The sequence below is a fragment of the Tenrec ecaudatus genome, chromosome 8 (genome assembly GCF_050624435.1).
Source record: "Tenrec ecaudatus isolate mTenEca1 chromosome 8, mTenEca1.hap1, whole genome shotgun sequence".
NCBI classification, from domain to species: domain Eukaryota; kingdom Metazoa; phylum Chordata; class Mammalia; order Afrosoricida; family Tenrecidae; genus Tenrec; species Tenrec ecaudatus.
In genome coordinates, this window is record NC_134537.1 from 66,120,336 (window position 1) to 66,134,525 (window position 14,190).

The following is a 14,190-nucleotide window of genomic DNA, read 5'->3' on the forward strand; positions in this document are numbered from 1 at the left end:
AGAAAATTGAAACTACCATGGACTTCCCAAAGAACAAACAAATCTGTCTTCAAATAAATACAGCTAGAATGTTCCTTAAAAGAAAGAATGGCAAGACTTTGTCTCATGTACTTTGGACATATTAGACTACTCTCTGGATAAGGATACCATGCTTGATAAAGTAGAGAGGCAGCAAAAAGCTAAAGACCCTCGACAAGATGAATTGAAGCAGTGGCTACAAAAAGCTCAAACATCACAATTGTGAGGACAGCGCAAGACCAGGCAGTGTTGCATTCAGTTGTATATCTCTCTGAGTCCGAATTGATTTGACAGCACCTACCAACAACCGTATATCTTACTTACATGTTCCCATCTAGTCACGTGGTGGAAGTTACCGAGACTAGATAGAAGAAAACTACCAAAGAACTTCAGCTCACTGCAGTAAAGGCGCCTTGAGTGAGAGCTATGTTGAGAGTATTTAACAACTTCAAAATGTCTTTTGATGCTGTGAGATCATGTATTCAAATTTTAATATAATCTATTCAAATATATTCAAATTCAAATATATTATAGGAAATGCAAACAGGTTTTAGTCTAGCATGGTAGTTGAATGAAATCTTCAGATTTCACAAACACCATAGAATCACACCCATTCTTGTTCTCCTCTAAATGCAATGTGTGTGTGTGTGTGATTTCGTATTTTTATGTTGTGTTTTATAATGGAAATGTACAAAGAGTTCAAAATTAGAAGCAATGATGTGTCAGACAAGATGTGCCCATCACCTGCTTCAACAGTTTTGTGGGTTTATTTTAATCATTTAAAAATACTTTTATTAGGGGCTCTTACACCTCTTATCACAATCCATACTTTCCTCCAATGTGTCCAGCACATTTGCACATATGCTGCATCATCATTGTCAAAGCATTCTCTTCCCACTTGAGCCCCTCATATAAGCTCCCCATTTCTTCCCGCTCCCTCCCCCGCCCACCTTCCCTCAAGAACCCTTGATAACCCAAGGTGAATGGGGGAGTGGGGGGCAGAGAGTGGAGACCCAAAGCTCAATGCCAATTGGACCTCCCCTCACAGAGGGGTCACAGGGAAGAGATGAGCCAGTCAGGGTGCAGTATAGCACCGATGAAAAACACAACTTTCCTCTTGCTCTTTGGTGCTTCCTTACCCCCATTATCATGACCTCAATTTTACCTTACAAATTGGATTAGACCAGAGCATGAACACTGCTACAGATAAGAGTCCGTAACACAGGGAATCCAGGATAGATCAACTCTTTAGGGCCAACAAGGAGAGTGGAGATACCAGGAGGATTTAGGGGAGGGTGTGGGGAGAAAGGGCGAAACAATCACAAGGATCAATCTAGAACCCCTCCCAGGGGGATGAAGAATAATGGAAAAATGGGTGAGGCGTGACAGAGAATGATGTAAGATACGGAAAAAATATTTAATTGGGGGCTCATACAACTCATCACAATCCATACATCCATCCATTATGTCAAGTACATTTGTACATTTGTTGCCATCATCATTTTCAAAACATTTTCTTTCTATTTGAGCCCTTAGTATTAGCTTCTCATTTTTCCCTTCCCTCTTCCATCCTCCCTCCCTTTTGAACCCTTGATAATTTACAAATTATTATTATTATTTTTCATGCCTTACACTGACCGATGTCTCCCTTCACCTACTTTTCTGTTGCTCACCCCCCTGGGAGGGAGTTATATGTCGATCATTCTCCCTCAACCTTCCCTTTACCCTCCTGGTATCCCTACTCTCATTATTGCTGCTGAGGGGTTTATCTGTCCTGTATTCCCTGTGTACTCATGTACAGATCAGAGCTGTATTATTTCATCTGTGTTAAGTATCTCTAACAGATGAGAACAATTTAAAAATATAATTGTAATTTTATCATAAAAATCAACTTTACCTACTTAGTAAAATAAAATACTCTGGTACAGTGCTTTTTCTATTATTTACTTCCAATGATTCACATATTTTATATTCCCCAATTGAATTTGGACAAAGTCTGGAATTTGCCTGACCAATAGAATACTGAAGATAGTATGTTCTGCCACGATGATGCCTCTGGCCCCTAAAGGCCTGGTAGCGTCCCCTTTCATTCTACTGGAATCCCTGAGTTGCCATATAAAAATTCAGGTTCCTTACTGGCTCATCCTGTAGAGATCATGTAGAAAAGCCTTTGGAAGAAAAACAAAGGACCCTGCTTACTTTCCTACTTTGTAAATGCAGCTAAAATAGAAACATCATGAGTGGTATCCTTAACACACACACTTTTCCTTACACTTTAGGAGGGCAGAGGTTCAAAGTCAGTGCTCTGAGTATAGGGAAAGCCTTTCCTCTCCATCAGCTTGGGATGAAGGGTTCTGGCTTTTCATCTTCTGTTCCTTGATCCATTGGCAATCTGTCCTCTCCCATCTTTGTGTGTGTGCTTCCGTGCCAACTGTACTCCTTTTATGTCTCAAAGTTAGTGATTTAAGACACATCCCACACTGAGAGTGCCTTATTGACATAACACATAAAGCCTATTCGCAAATAAAATTCCATCCACATAGACAGCATATGCCGACACACTTATGCCAGCACACATTTATCTATAACACCAACCAACAACAACGAAAAAACAGAGACCTCAGTCATATAACTCTAGTTAATCTATTCCAATCTGTCCCAGGAATTCAAGTCTTTCTCACCCAGTGTCAGGCACTGGGCAACAAGATCTGAGATGTTCTGCCCCAGCAGGCATTACATACATGATGACCAGCTATTTCTACTGTCACCTGACTCACAGAAAGGTGAGCAAACATAAAGGTTTCACTTTTAGGCAACTACATTTTGGCATAGTATGTTACACAGCCACAGAGAGCCTATACATCCATATTCTCATCTCCTCAAATTTTATATAATAAATTTTAAAACTTTTTGAGTTGTGTCTTTACTTGATTAGTTAATGTGTCTACTCAGTCTCTTCTTAAATTTAACCCTCCAAAACTCTCTTTATCCTTACAATATTTTTATTGATGACACTGGATGGATTCCCATATGTAGTTTTCCATAGTCTAAATATTACTGGGAGACCTGGGGAGGAGTGGCTTATGAATTGGCTGCTCACTGCAAGGTCAGTAGGTTGAAGCCACCAGTACCTCTGCAGGAGAAAGATGAGGCGTTCTACTTTGATAAAGGTTTACAACCTTAGTAACCCAAGGGGCCAGTTCTATTTTGTCCCATTGGATTACTTTGATTTTGAGTTAATTCTATGGCAGTGAGTTTTGGAATTTTTGAGAGGATTTATTGATCATTCATCTTGGAGTATTGAGCATGTTTCAGCATCTTCCATGGTTCCTGTAAATTAGTATTTACAGGTAAAGGTTTGAATAGATTCAGGTATATATATTTTTAAATTTTAATTTCCATTTTTTCCAGGTATTCAGAATTCTCTCTATCATTTTTAACTGAAAGTTCTTATCTGCAGTGTATTCTCAAGACTTCTCATCCACCAAAATTATTAAGTAATTTTCCTTGCCACAGTAAATCTGTGGCCAATATTATTCTGTCTCACACAAGATACTGTATGTAGCCTTCATCATCATATCACAAAAAGTAGGTGACAAACCTGAAGACCAATCCACAAAACAATGAATGTAATAAAGTCGTGTGTGTATCTTAACTGTTATTCTACACCAATAAATCTAGAGTACAGTTATATGGACAACTAACTGGAAGAGATCCAAAGTTTTGCCCATTCCAAAGAAAGGGGACCCAAGAGAATGTGGACATTATTGAGCAATAGCATTAGTATTGCATGCAAGTAAAATTTTGTTGATGATAATTCAGAAATGGTTGCATTGGGCAGCTGCCAGAAATCCAAGCCATATTGAGCAAGAAATATCATTGCCCACATCGGATGGCTCTTTCAATCAGGAAGATGTTTACTTATGTTTTATTGGCTATTCAAAGGCATTTTACTGTATCAACCTTAACAAATAGTAGGTAATATTAAGAAGAATAGAAATTCTAGAACTTCTTATATTCATTGCAGAAGCTAGTTGGAACTGCTTAAACAGAACTCAGGAGTACTAAATGATTTAAAAGCAGAAAAGTTTTGGACCATATTTGTATCCTTTTATGACATCTGATATTTGTGCTGAGCAAATAATCTCAGAAATTTGACTGCATGAATTGATGGGAGGGCAATTAAGAATATGAAATATGCTAATGATGCTATCTTGCTTGCTAAAAGCAAGGAGGACTTGAAGCAACTTGCTGCTAAAGATCAAATACTGCAATCCTCTTTATGGATTGCAACTCAGTGAAAACTGAAATTCTCATAACTGGACAAATTGAGAAAATGTTAAAATTATCAAGGGGTTAATTTTGCTTGGCTCTACCACGAACACTCATGTAGCAGTCAAGAAATCAAATGGCATATCAACACATGGGCAAAAATACCATACAAGAGTTATTTAAAGGGGTCAAAGAGCAAGGACTGAAGTACACCTGACTGGTTGTATTTTTTTCACTTATCCCATATGCATGTGAAATTTAGACAATGAATGAGGAAGACTGCAGAAGATATGACGTATTGAAATTATGATTTTGTTGAAGAGTTTTGAAAATACCATGGATTACCAGCAGAACATATAGAGCTATCTTGGTAGAAGCCAGAATTCTACTTAGAAGCAAAGACAGTAATACTTCATCTCACATACTTTGGATCTGCTATCATGAGAGGCCGGTCCCTGGAAAAAAACATGATGCTTGGAAAAGAGGAAAGGCAGCAAAACGAGGAAGATCCTCAATAGATGGACTAACAGTAGCTGCAGCAAGTGACTCAACATAACAAAATAACAATTGTAAAGATAGGATGTGTGAATATTGTTTCATTCTGTTGTACATGGAGTCACTATGGATTAGAATTGACACGGTGGCACCTCCCAACAAGGATATGGACTGTTAGAGGCATGGATGCATCTGTATGGGAGGAAGCACAGCCAGAAATGGCTTAGAGCCATGGTCCTCCACCTTCCCGATGTCACAGCCCTTTCACACAGCTCCTCATGCTGTGGGGTCTCCCAACCATTACATTATTTTTGTTGATACTTCATCACTGTAATCTTGCAACTGTTATGAATCATAATTTCAATATCTGATAGGTAGGATATAGTTTCATTGTTGCAAATTGAACATAATTAAAGCATAGTGATGTATCCCCCAAACAATATGTAATTATATATGGCAAAATATTTATTTCTAATTACAAACAATTGAAATTTTGTCTTGAACTATGGTGTAGCATGGTAACACTCTTCATGCCGGGCACTCCTATGTGGGTATATCTGCATGTGGGCGGACCCACCTGGAGATGGATAGAGAAGCGGTGTCTCGATTCCTAAGACCATCGGAAATATGTGTCTTCTGATGGTCTTAGGGGTGATTGATCCCTGTAAAAGAGTAGTTCAACCCCCAAAGGGTTCATAACCCATGGGTTGAGAACCAAACCACTGCCTTAGAAGCTAGGATGGTCAGACTGTGTTTCACATACTTTGAGCATGTTATTAGGAGAGACCAGCCCCTATGAAAGAAAGCATGCTTGGTAAAGTCCAGGAAGACCTTCATGGAGATGGACTGACATCGTGGCCGAAGCAATAGGCTCAAACACAACAATTTTGAGGATGGCCCATGGCTGGGTAGCATTTAATTTTATTTTACATAAAGTTGTTATAAGTTAAAACAGACAGCTACACCTAACTACTACAATTTATCCTACCTATGAAGATTAAAAGGACAAGAATAGAGTTACTCTAAATATTTTAACCAATACATAGCATGGAAAAGAGAAACACAGTTTGTTCACCAAAATTTCTCCTCCAAATTCAGCCTTTCATGGACACATCTGACACATCTTAACTGTGCGTGTGAGTGCATTTCAAGGTGAAAAAGCATGGTTTCACTTCTCAGCTATGGGTAGGAAGCATATGAGTAATTAGTTTGAATTGTATATTTAAAAGTCTGTAATAACAAAATCAGACAAAATGTTAAGTGAATCTTAGGACAGGGGAAAAAAAAGTATTCTGCCCGAGAAAAGGGGGGAAGCTTTACAGAGAAGGTAACAATTTGCTGTTGTATTTTGATGACCTTATTATGTAGAAAGATACTGGACTCAAATTCAGCTCAAAACCCCCATAAAAGTGCCTGAACAAACATGATTTTTGAGGGTTTGTGTGGTTAAAACTTTGAAAATAATGTCTTGGAACAAAGGTAGAAAATACAGAAAATGTTTTTTTCTTTCAAATGTTTGGTATGTGTTTGTCAGTTTTTCAGTACCTGAAACCCGGACTAGATGGACCTATAGATGAAACAACAGGATAAGGGTTCCTGGGGTCTATGCTGGAGGTGATGGGTGGGAAGCAGACAAGAACTGATGTCAAGGAGTTCAAGCAGGAAGAAAATGCTTTGGAGCTTATCGTGGCAGCAATTGCACATTACTGCTAGGTGTGATATTTGGAGCAGCTCCTAATAAAATGGCTTGAAAAAACAACAACAATGAAAAGTGAGTGGAGGGAGTAGAGTTGGAGAAGAAAAATGAATGTTAACTGAGAATATCCTTATAGAATACACTAAAGTGGCTAGCATTTTTCCTGTAGACAAATGGAAAGTTTGTAGATGTTAACAAAAATTTGTTTTTAAAAGAGCAGTTCTACATTTAAAAAAGACTTGTGTTTTAAGTTAAATAGATGAAAACTAATTTAATTCCTAGAATACTCTATCACTTCACTTCCTCTATCCTATATTCTGTCTTATGACCTTTTTTTCACTTGTAAGTGTCTTTTGCCATATTGATTTTTAATCCCACAAGGTTGTATTTGGCTGATTTTTTTCTCCCTTTTAACTGGTATGTTAGACAGGGTTCTCTAGAGAAACAAAAGCAGAATGCTAATATATATATATATATATATATATATATATATATATATATATATATATATTTATAGATAGATAGATAGATAGATAACATAAGAAATAAACAATTAAATTATAAAGCAGTACAAATGACTCAGTACAACTCACTCCCATGAGACAGTTGTGAGACCCTGGAAGTCCTTCAAGTCTTGAGGGCCACTGGGTAGTCCTCTGTAGAGCAATTCAGGCTATCTGGCCACAGGCAGCAAACAGCAAGGCAGGTCACCAACAGTCAGCCAGATGACAGGGTCCGAGGGTCCTTAGCTCAAGATATGTAAATTCCAATAGTGTGGCAAAGCAGGTCTTGAAGGAACCTCAAGTTACAGTAACGCAGTCCAGGGATTAGGTGTCCCATAAGCAGTGTAGCTTGGAAACTGAGGCATATGTTTATTCTAAGACCTCATATGTGCAAGGATTTTGGAGTAATCTTGTATGTAAAAGAGTTTTAGAACTTCATGTTCAAGTATTTAGGAGTAATCTGAATTTGAAGGTGGGTTTTAATATTACTAGGTAGATAACCCTCAGAACTTGGAGTAGAGAGATGCCAAGGTTAATCTGTTTCAGTTCCCAGTCCAAGCCCAAAGAATTTCTCTAGCATTCAGACAGAGAGTGCTCCACTAAGCTGTGAGAACAAGGAGTCTAAACCTCTCTGTTTATGTTGGAAATGCTTTACAAGATAGGCTCAAAATTCCCTGACACCACTCATGTCCTATCCCATGCACCTTCAACATCAGACGTCATGGTACCTCAGCACAGGCTGCACCGGCTGGCATCACACACTGCTGGTGGTACTGATATTAAAGAACTGTACTGTCATGCAACCTTGTAAGGCAATGATGAATCAAGCTTAGGAGAATTTGCACAGCATTAGAAGGTGAGGTTTCTAAACTCTGTCCCCTCTAAATGGGCAGACCAGCAGGCATTTTCCAAGTCATCGCTCTTTGCCCACTAATCTCTATCTAATCTTCAGAGTTCACAATGGAAAACAGTTTTCAGAAATGCTCCAGTTGATCTCAGTTCTTGGGATCAAATTTAACTTAAACCATTTCTAAACAATCAAGCAACTGACAGCTTTCTCCCAAGTAGAAAAATGTATATGCCACACTCTACTGTTCTTTGGGAAAACTCTCCTCTGGCAGGGAGCTTGTCGGCCAGGTCTTATATATAAGAACCAGAATGTGACAAGGCTGAATGATAAATTCCCTGAAGAAGGCAGTTATGGAAAGTTAATGCAGTCAAATTATCCATTACACTTATGACTTGGGGGTGTGCAGGGGAAATCAAATAACAGATGAGTTCAGTTTTTTAAAAATGTTTCAACATGTAAGAAGACAGGATAGTTAAAAAGGAACAAATAGTAAGATTAATGAAACATAAACCCACAGGTTAATTTCAAGTCACATGTCAGGGACTTGGTTTAGATCAACCCTCAACAAGAGAAAAAGCATGAACCCAATTTCCCACAGGCAGCACAACTACCTTTCTAGATGATTGCTGTAAGAAGCTAATTCCTAAGTCCAAAGCCCCTAGTGTACAAGCAATTTATTAACATGTGACAGTCTCACAAACTACCCATCTCATGCTACTCCAGAGGATGTCTGTAGGTTGGGAGCATGTACAGTATGTTCTTTTCTTCTACTGTTTGATACCCTTATTCCTTAGCACCTTCTCAGAATAAGAGAAGAGTGAAATTATATTTCTGCTTCTGTGTGATTGTAAATGTTTTGGGACATTTCTTTTCTCATATTGTCTGGAGAGGCCAGTCCCTGAACAAAGCGTGGCGGGTGGAGTTTAGGGACAGGGAAAGAGAGGAAGGTCCTCGACGAGATGGATTGACACAGTGGCGACCACAGTGGGATAAAGAATATGGTGAGGATGGCACCAGACTGGGCAGTGCTTCCTTCCATTGTGCATAGAGTTGCTATGGATCATAACCTACTTGATGGCACATAACAAGAAAAACAACACGAATAACAAACATGTTTTGGAAACAATATAGCTTAAGAAGCAAGGATGGCAAGACTTTATTTCCTGTACTTTGGACCATTCCCCAGAGAAGGAAATCATGGTTGGTAACTTAGAAGAAGAAAAAGAAGAAGAAGACATTCAAGGAAATGGATTGGCACAGCAATTATAACAGTGGGCCCCAAGAAGCAACAATTGTCAGGATGGGGCATGGTGGGAGTGCTTTGTTCTCTTGTACATAGAGTTGCTATGGGTTAAAAGTGGTTTGACAGCACCTTAGAACAACAGCATATTGTTTAAGAGAGGCATTTTCTTTTTTAGATCATTTTATTGGGGCTCATACAATTCTTATCACAATCCATACATCCATCCATTGTGTCAAGCACATTTGTACATTTGCTGCCATCATCATTCTCAAAACATGTGCCTTCTACTTGAGCCCTTAATATCAGCTCCTCATTTTCTCCCTCCCTCCCCACTCACCACTCCCTCATAAACCCTTCATAATTCATAAATTATAATTTTGTCATATCTTACACTGTATGACATCTCCCCTAGCCCACTTTTCTGTTGTCTATCACCCAGGGAGGGGGTTATACGTAGATTCTTGTAATCGGTTATCCCTTTCGATCCCATATTCCCTCTACCCTCCAGGCATCACCACTGGTCCTAAAGGGGTCATCTGTCCTGGATTCCCTGTGTTTCCAGTTGCTATCTGTACCAATGTACATCCTCTGGTCTAGCCAGATTTGTAAGGTAAAATTGGGATCATGATAGTGGTGGGGAGGTAGCATTTAAGAACTAGAGGAAAGTTATATGTTTCATCGTTGCTACCCTGCACCCTGACTGGCTCATCTCCCCCACAACCCTTCAGTAAGGAGGTGTCCAATTGCCTACTGAGGGGCTTTGAAACTCTACTCTGCACTCACCCACATTTACAATGATATTATTTTTTGTTCTTTGATGCCTGATACCTGATCCCTTTGACACCTTGTGGTCACACAGTCTGGTGTATTCTTCCATGTGGGCTTTGTTACTTCTGAGCTAGATGGCTGCTTGTTTATCTCCAAGCCTTTAAGAACTCAGACGCTATATCTTTTGATACCCAGGCACCATCAGCTTTCTTCACATTTGCTGATGCACACGTTTGTCTTCAGTGATCATATTGGGAAGTTGGGCACCTACTGATAAGATTTTTTATTCTTTGATGTCTGATACCTGGTGCCTTCTACACCTCGTGGTCACACAGGCTGATGTGCATCTTCCATGTGGGCTTTGATGCTTCTGAGCTAGATGGCCACTTGTTTACCTTCAAGCCTTTAAGACCCCAGATGCTATAACTTTCGATAGCCAGGCACCATCAGCTTTCTTCACCAGATTCGCTTATGCCCACATTTGTCTTCAATGATCGTGTCAGGAAGGTGTGCATCATGGAATGCCAATTTAATAGAACAAAGTGTTCTTGCATTGAGTAAGTACTTGAGTGAAGGTTCAATTCCCATCTGTTGCCTTACTACTAAACCTATAAATATATGCATGTAGGTCTATTTCCCCACCATCCTATATAAACATATTTACATATGCACATGCCTGTATTTAGACCTCTATAAATATTCTTTGTCACCTAGTTATTTCCGCTATTTCCTTTTACTTTCCTCTTGTCCCACTATCATGCTCAGCCTTCACTTGTGTTTCAGTAATTTCTCTTGGTTACACTGCCCTTGCTGAATCCCTACCAGGCTTCGAGAGCCATTTTCATAGAATTGCTCAAAAGCATACAGCATGGAAGAGTGCCTGCTTAGAAATTAGTTGTGAAATAGGAAAACTAGCTGGAAGCTTCTGGAAGATAATCTTGATTTAGACCTATTTTCTCAGTGGTTACCTCAAATGTTGTCCTCCACATCCTCAGTTTTGCTTTCTCTAAAACTGTCTCTGCTTAGACAATCAATTTTGTGATGATCATCGAAAGGGGCACTATACCCTAGTGTTTAAGATCATGATGTCAATAATGAGAAGCTAATGATCACCTCTGGAGCCATGCTGCCTGGATAGAAGTCCTTGTTCTGCCCTATACTCACTATGCATTGCAGAAAGGCTACTTATATTCCCTCTGCCTCCACTTTTTATCTGTAAAGTAGGAATAACAATGTACACCTACATCATCATTTCTTTGAGAAGATTAAACTAGTTACGGTGATAGTTGGGTTTTGTGTCAACTTTACTTGCCCATGATTCTCAGTGGTTTGGTAATTAGGGGCTGGTAATCTTCCACGATGTTACCTAACAGTGTAATTAATCCCATGATGGAACTGCTGTTGGCAGCAAAGCACTTGTTAAAGGATTGCAGAAGAGTGAAGCCTCTTTTCCCACGTCAGAGTCCTCATGCAATGGAAAGAAAGTTCCTCGGCGGTAAGGCCTACTCTTGTAGCAGACTCTTTGGAAAGACTTCTCTCTTCTCACTGGTCTGGATCCTGCATTTCTCACATACTTGCAGTTCTTTGGACTTGAGCCAAACCCCCGCTGATCTGGGGGTTGGCTATCAGAGTTCAGACATATTGCCTGCAAAACTTAGGTTCACTAGACTTCACAGCCATGAACATGGCCTGCTGACCTTAGAATCATCCTCTGTGCCTCCACTAACCTGAATTCTTCCCAATTCCTGGTCCTTCTTCAAGCTTCTTAGTTTATCAGTTCTGGGAACCACATGAGTCAGTAAAAGGTTCCACATTACATCTGACCCACAGATTTGAACCTGACTGATTTTATCTGCTTCTAAAATGTATAAGCCACTGCCTTGACTGAAATTTATATAAATATATATACTATAAATTTATATAAATATATACATATATATTTCTCAGACACAGAGAAATTTTTTAAGTGTTAAATAAATTAGAGTCATCAATGTCCAGAAACAAATGAGAAAACACCAAACATAAAGCTGTCTGGCGTTGGGTAATTAAGGGTGATTTTTATCACATGTAGAATGTGGCCTATATATACGTCAGCCTTTTTGCTAGCTCTGAGGCCTGTGCTATGTGCTAGTGAGGCAATTTATCACTGACTTGCCAGAGCAAGGCCCTAACTGGACACAGAGGGGATAGTGCTGCCCTGCAGGGAGCCAACCCATGTCCTTCTGAACACTCAGTAGAGCTGCTCACAGCCAGGGGAGATTCTCTGTGGATAATGCACGGGTCATTAAAGTCCTGCCTTGGAGATAATGTTCTGCCTTCCCATAGTTCTCAGTTCTTTTTTAGAAATATCTGGCCATTTTATCAAGCGAACTATAGCTAACATAAATCAGTAACTTCATTTTTGAATTTTAATTTTTTTCCTGAAAATTCCCAGAAGAAAGATAAAATTATTTTCAGTTAAAACTCCCTGGTAAATTGTAAAAGGGCCAGATATTTGCTCATATGGCAAGTGATTTTAAAATGTGAAACACTGATATGAGAGACTCCTCGCCAGCTGGAGAACGAGTTTTCATTAAAAACCAAACAAAAGAAGACTTGCAGAATATGAGGCTCTATTTTAACTTTAGCGTATTATGAAAGGCTTGTTTAGGTTAAATAAACCAAATATGTCCATTTTGTTTATTTTTTTGTTTTCAAAATCAGAAAGGCTTTATTTTCAAAGACAAACCCAAGAGCACTGAGGCCCACTCCCCCCTCCCCAGGGAAGTGGGGAGAGAAACAAAAGAGAAAACGCCAGTCAGTCCGGCTATCAACGAAAAGCCAGAGGGGTCTGCTGCTGGTGCCGATAGGGGCCATGGGTTTGGAGGGCCTTGCAAGGCAAGGCCAAGAGGGGAGGTGGGTGACAGTCTTCAGGGCCTCTCTTGGCTTTCTCCGTGCTAGGGAGCGTGCTCTGGTTCAGTTTGGGGGAATAAAAACCACCAGCTGAGCATTTTACAAAGAATGAAATGGCAAAGAGCAATGGCAAGAGGGCACGAGGGGACTGGAGGCTGGTGCTAAAGAGATAAGGCGGGTGGGGGTGAAAACTTTTCCACCCTGGCTGGCACCAGGGGAATGGGGGCCGCGTTAGTAAAGGCTGGCCTTCTTCATGTTGCGCAGGACCTCCTGCTCGCTGACACCCCATCACCGTCCATCCACCTCATCGATCCTTCCTGCAGCTCTTCTTCAGTAAGATCCTCGCCCAACTCCCTGGCCACGGGCTTCAGATTTTTGAAAGAGATCTTGCCAGTTAGCTCATCGTCGAAGACCTTGAAGGCTTTCAAGATTTCTTCTTTGGTATTTGTCAGACATTTTCTTAGTCATCACAGCCAGAAAGTCACGGAATTTCATTTTCCCTGTGCCTTCTTTGTCAATTTCATTGATCACTTTCTTGATCTCTTCCTTCTTGCGCTCAAAGCCGAGGGCACTCATGGCGACCTTCAGCTCTGACACGATGCTACAAGTTCCATCTACATCAAAGAGATCGAAAGCTTCGCTGATCTCCTGTGTCTGGTCATCAGCGATTGCAGGCTTAGAAGACATCCTCTTGGCTGGGAAGTTGATGCCCTGCTTGTCTTTTTAAAGTTGGAGGCCATCACGGAACAACTCCATTGAGCGCTGTTATGGCAACCCACATACGTCCATTTTAACCCTGGGCAGAAGAGAGTTTCATCCAAATCCTTCTTAAAGAATTTCAAGGTTCAAATAAACAGTTACCTGTCTTTAAGAGAGCACCATGTTTTGGTAAACAGAAACACACACACAGTCAAAATTATTGCTAGTAGTTGAATTCATGCACAGGTTCATTCTGAACCACTGGTGTTTGAATATGCTGCTCCAATCAGTGGAGGACGGAAGACAAGTGTTCTCAGTACTAAACTTGTCTTATCTCATTAAAACCTTCATAATAAGGCCAGATGAGAAAGAGTGGCTTCCACAGGAATCTGCTCACGCAGATAAATTTAAGGCAGAGAGATCAGCTCAGAAGATTATGGCTACTTGTTTTGGGAGTTACAAAGAATAATCTTGAAAGACTTCTCAAAGGACATAAGATGACCACCGGGCCTTGTATGAAGAAGTTTTAAGAAAATTGTAAACTACTTGTTGAGAAGAAGGCCTGGGAAGTTGCAACAAGGAACTTTGCATTTTCTTTTCCATTCAGAACAATGGTCCTGCTTATTCTTCAAGTGACTGCTCATTCTGGGACTGTTTATGGTCATTTCACTGGGAAAACTGTGACAGGCAGGTTTATTGTGCCAACATAGCCAATGAACACATGTGGGATTAATTGGAGGGCAGAAAGAGAAAT

At 40.0% G+C, this 14,190-nt stretch overlaps 1 pseudogene; it reads right to left on the reverse strand.

The window, feature by feature from the left end:
- Positions 1 to 12,968: 12,968 nt before the first annotated feature.
- Positions 12,969 to 13,477, reverse strand: LOC142454702 (centrin-2 pseudogene; annotated as a pseudogene).
- Between the last annotated feature and the right edge of the window lie 713 nt (positions 13,478 to 14,190).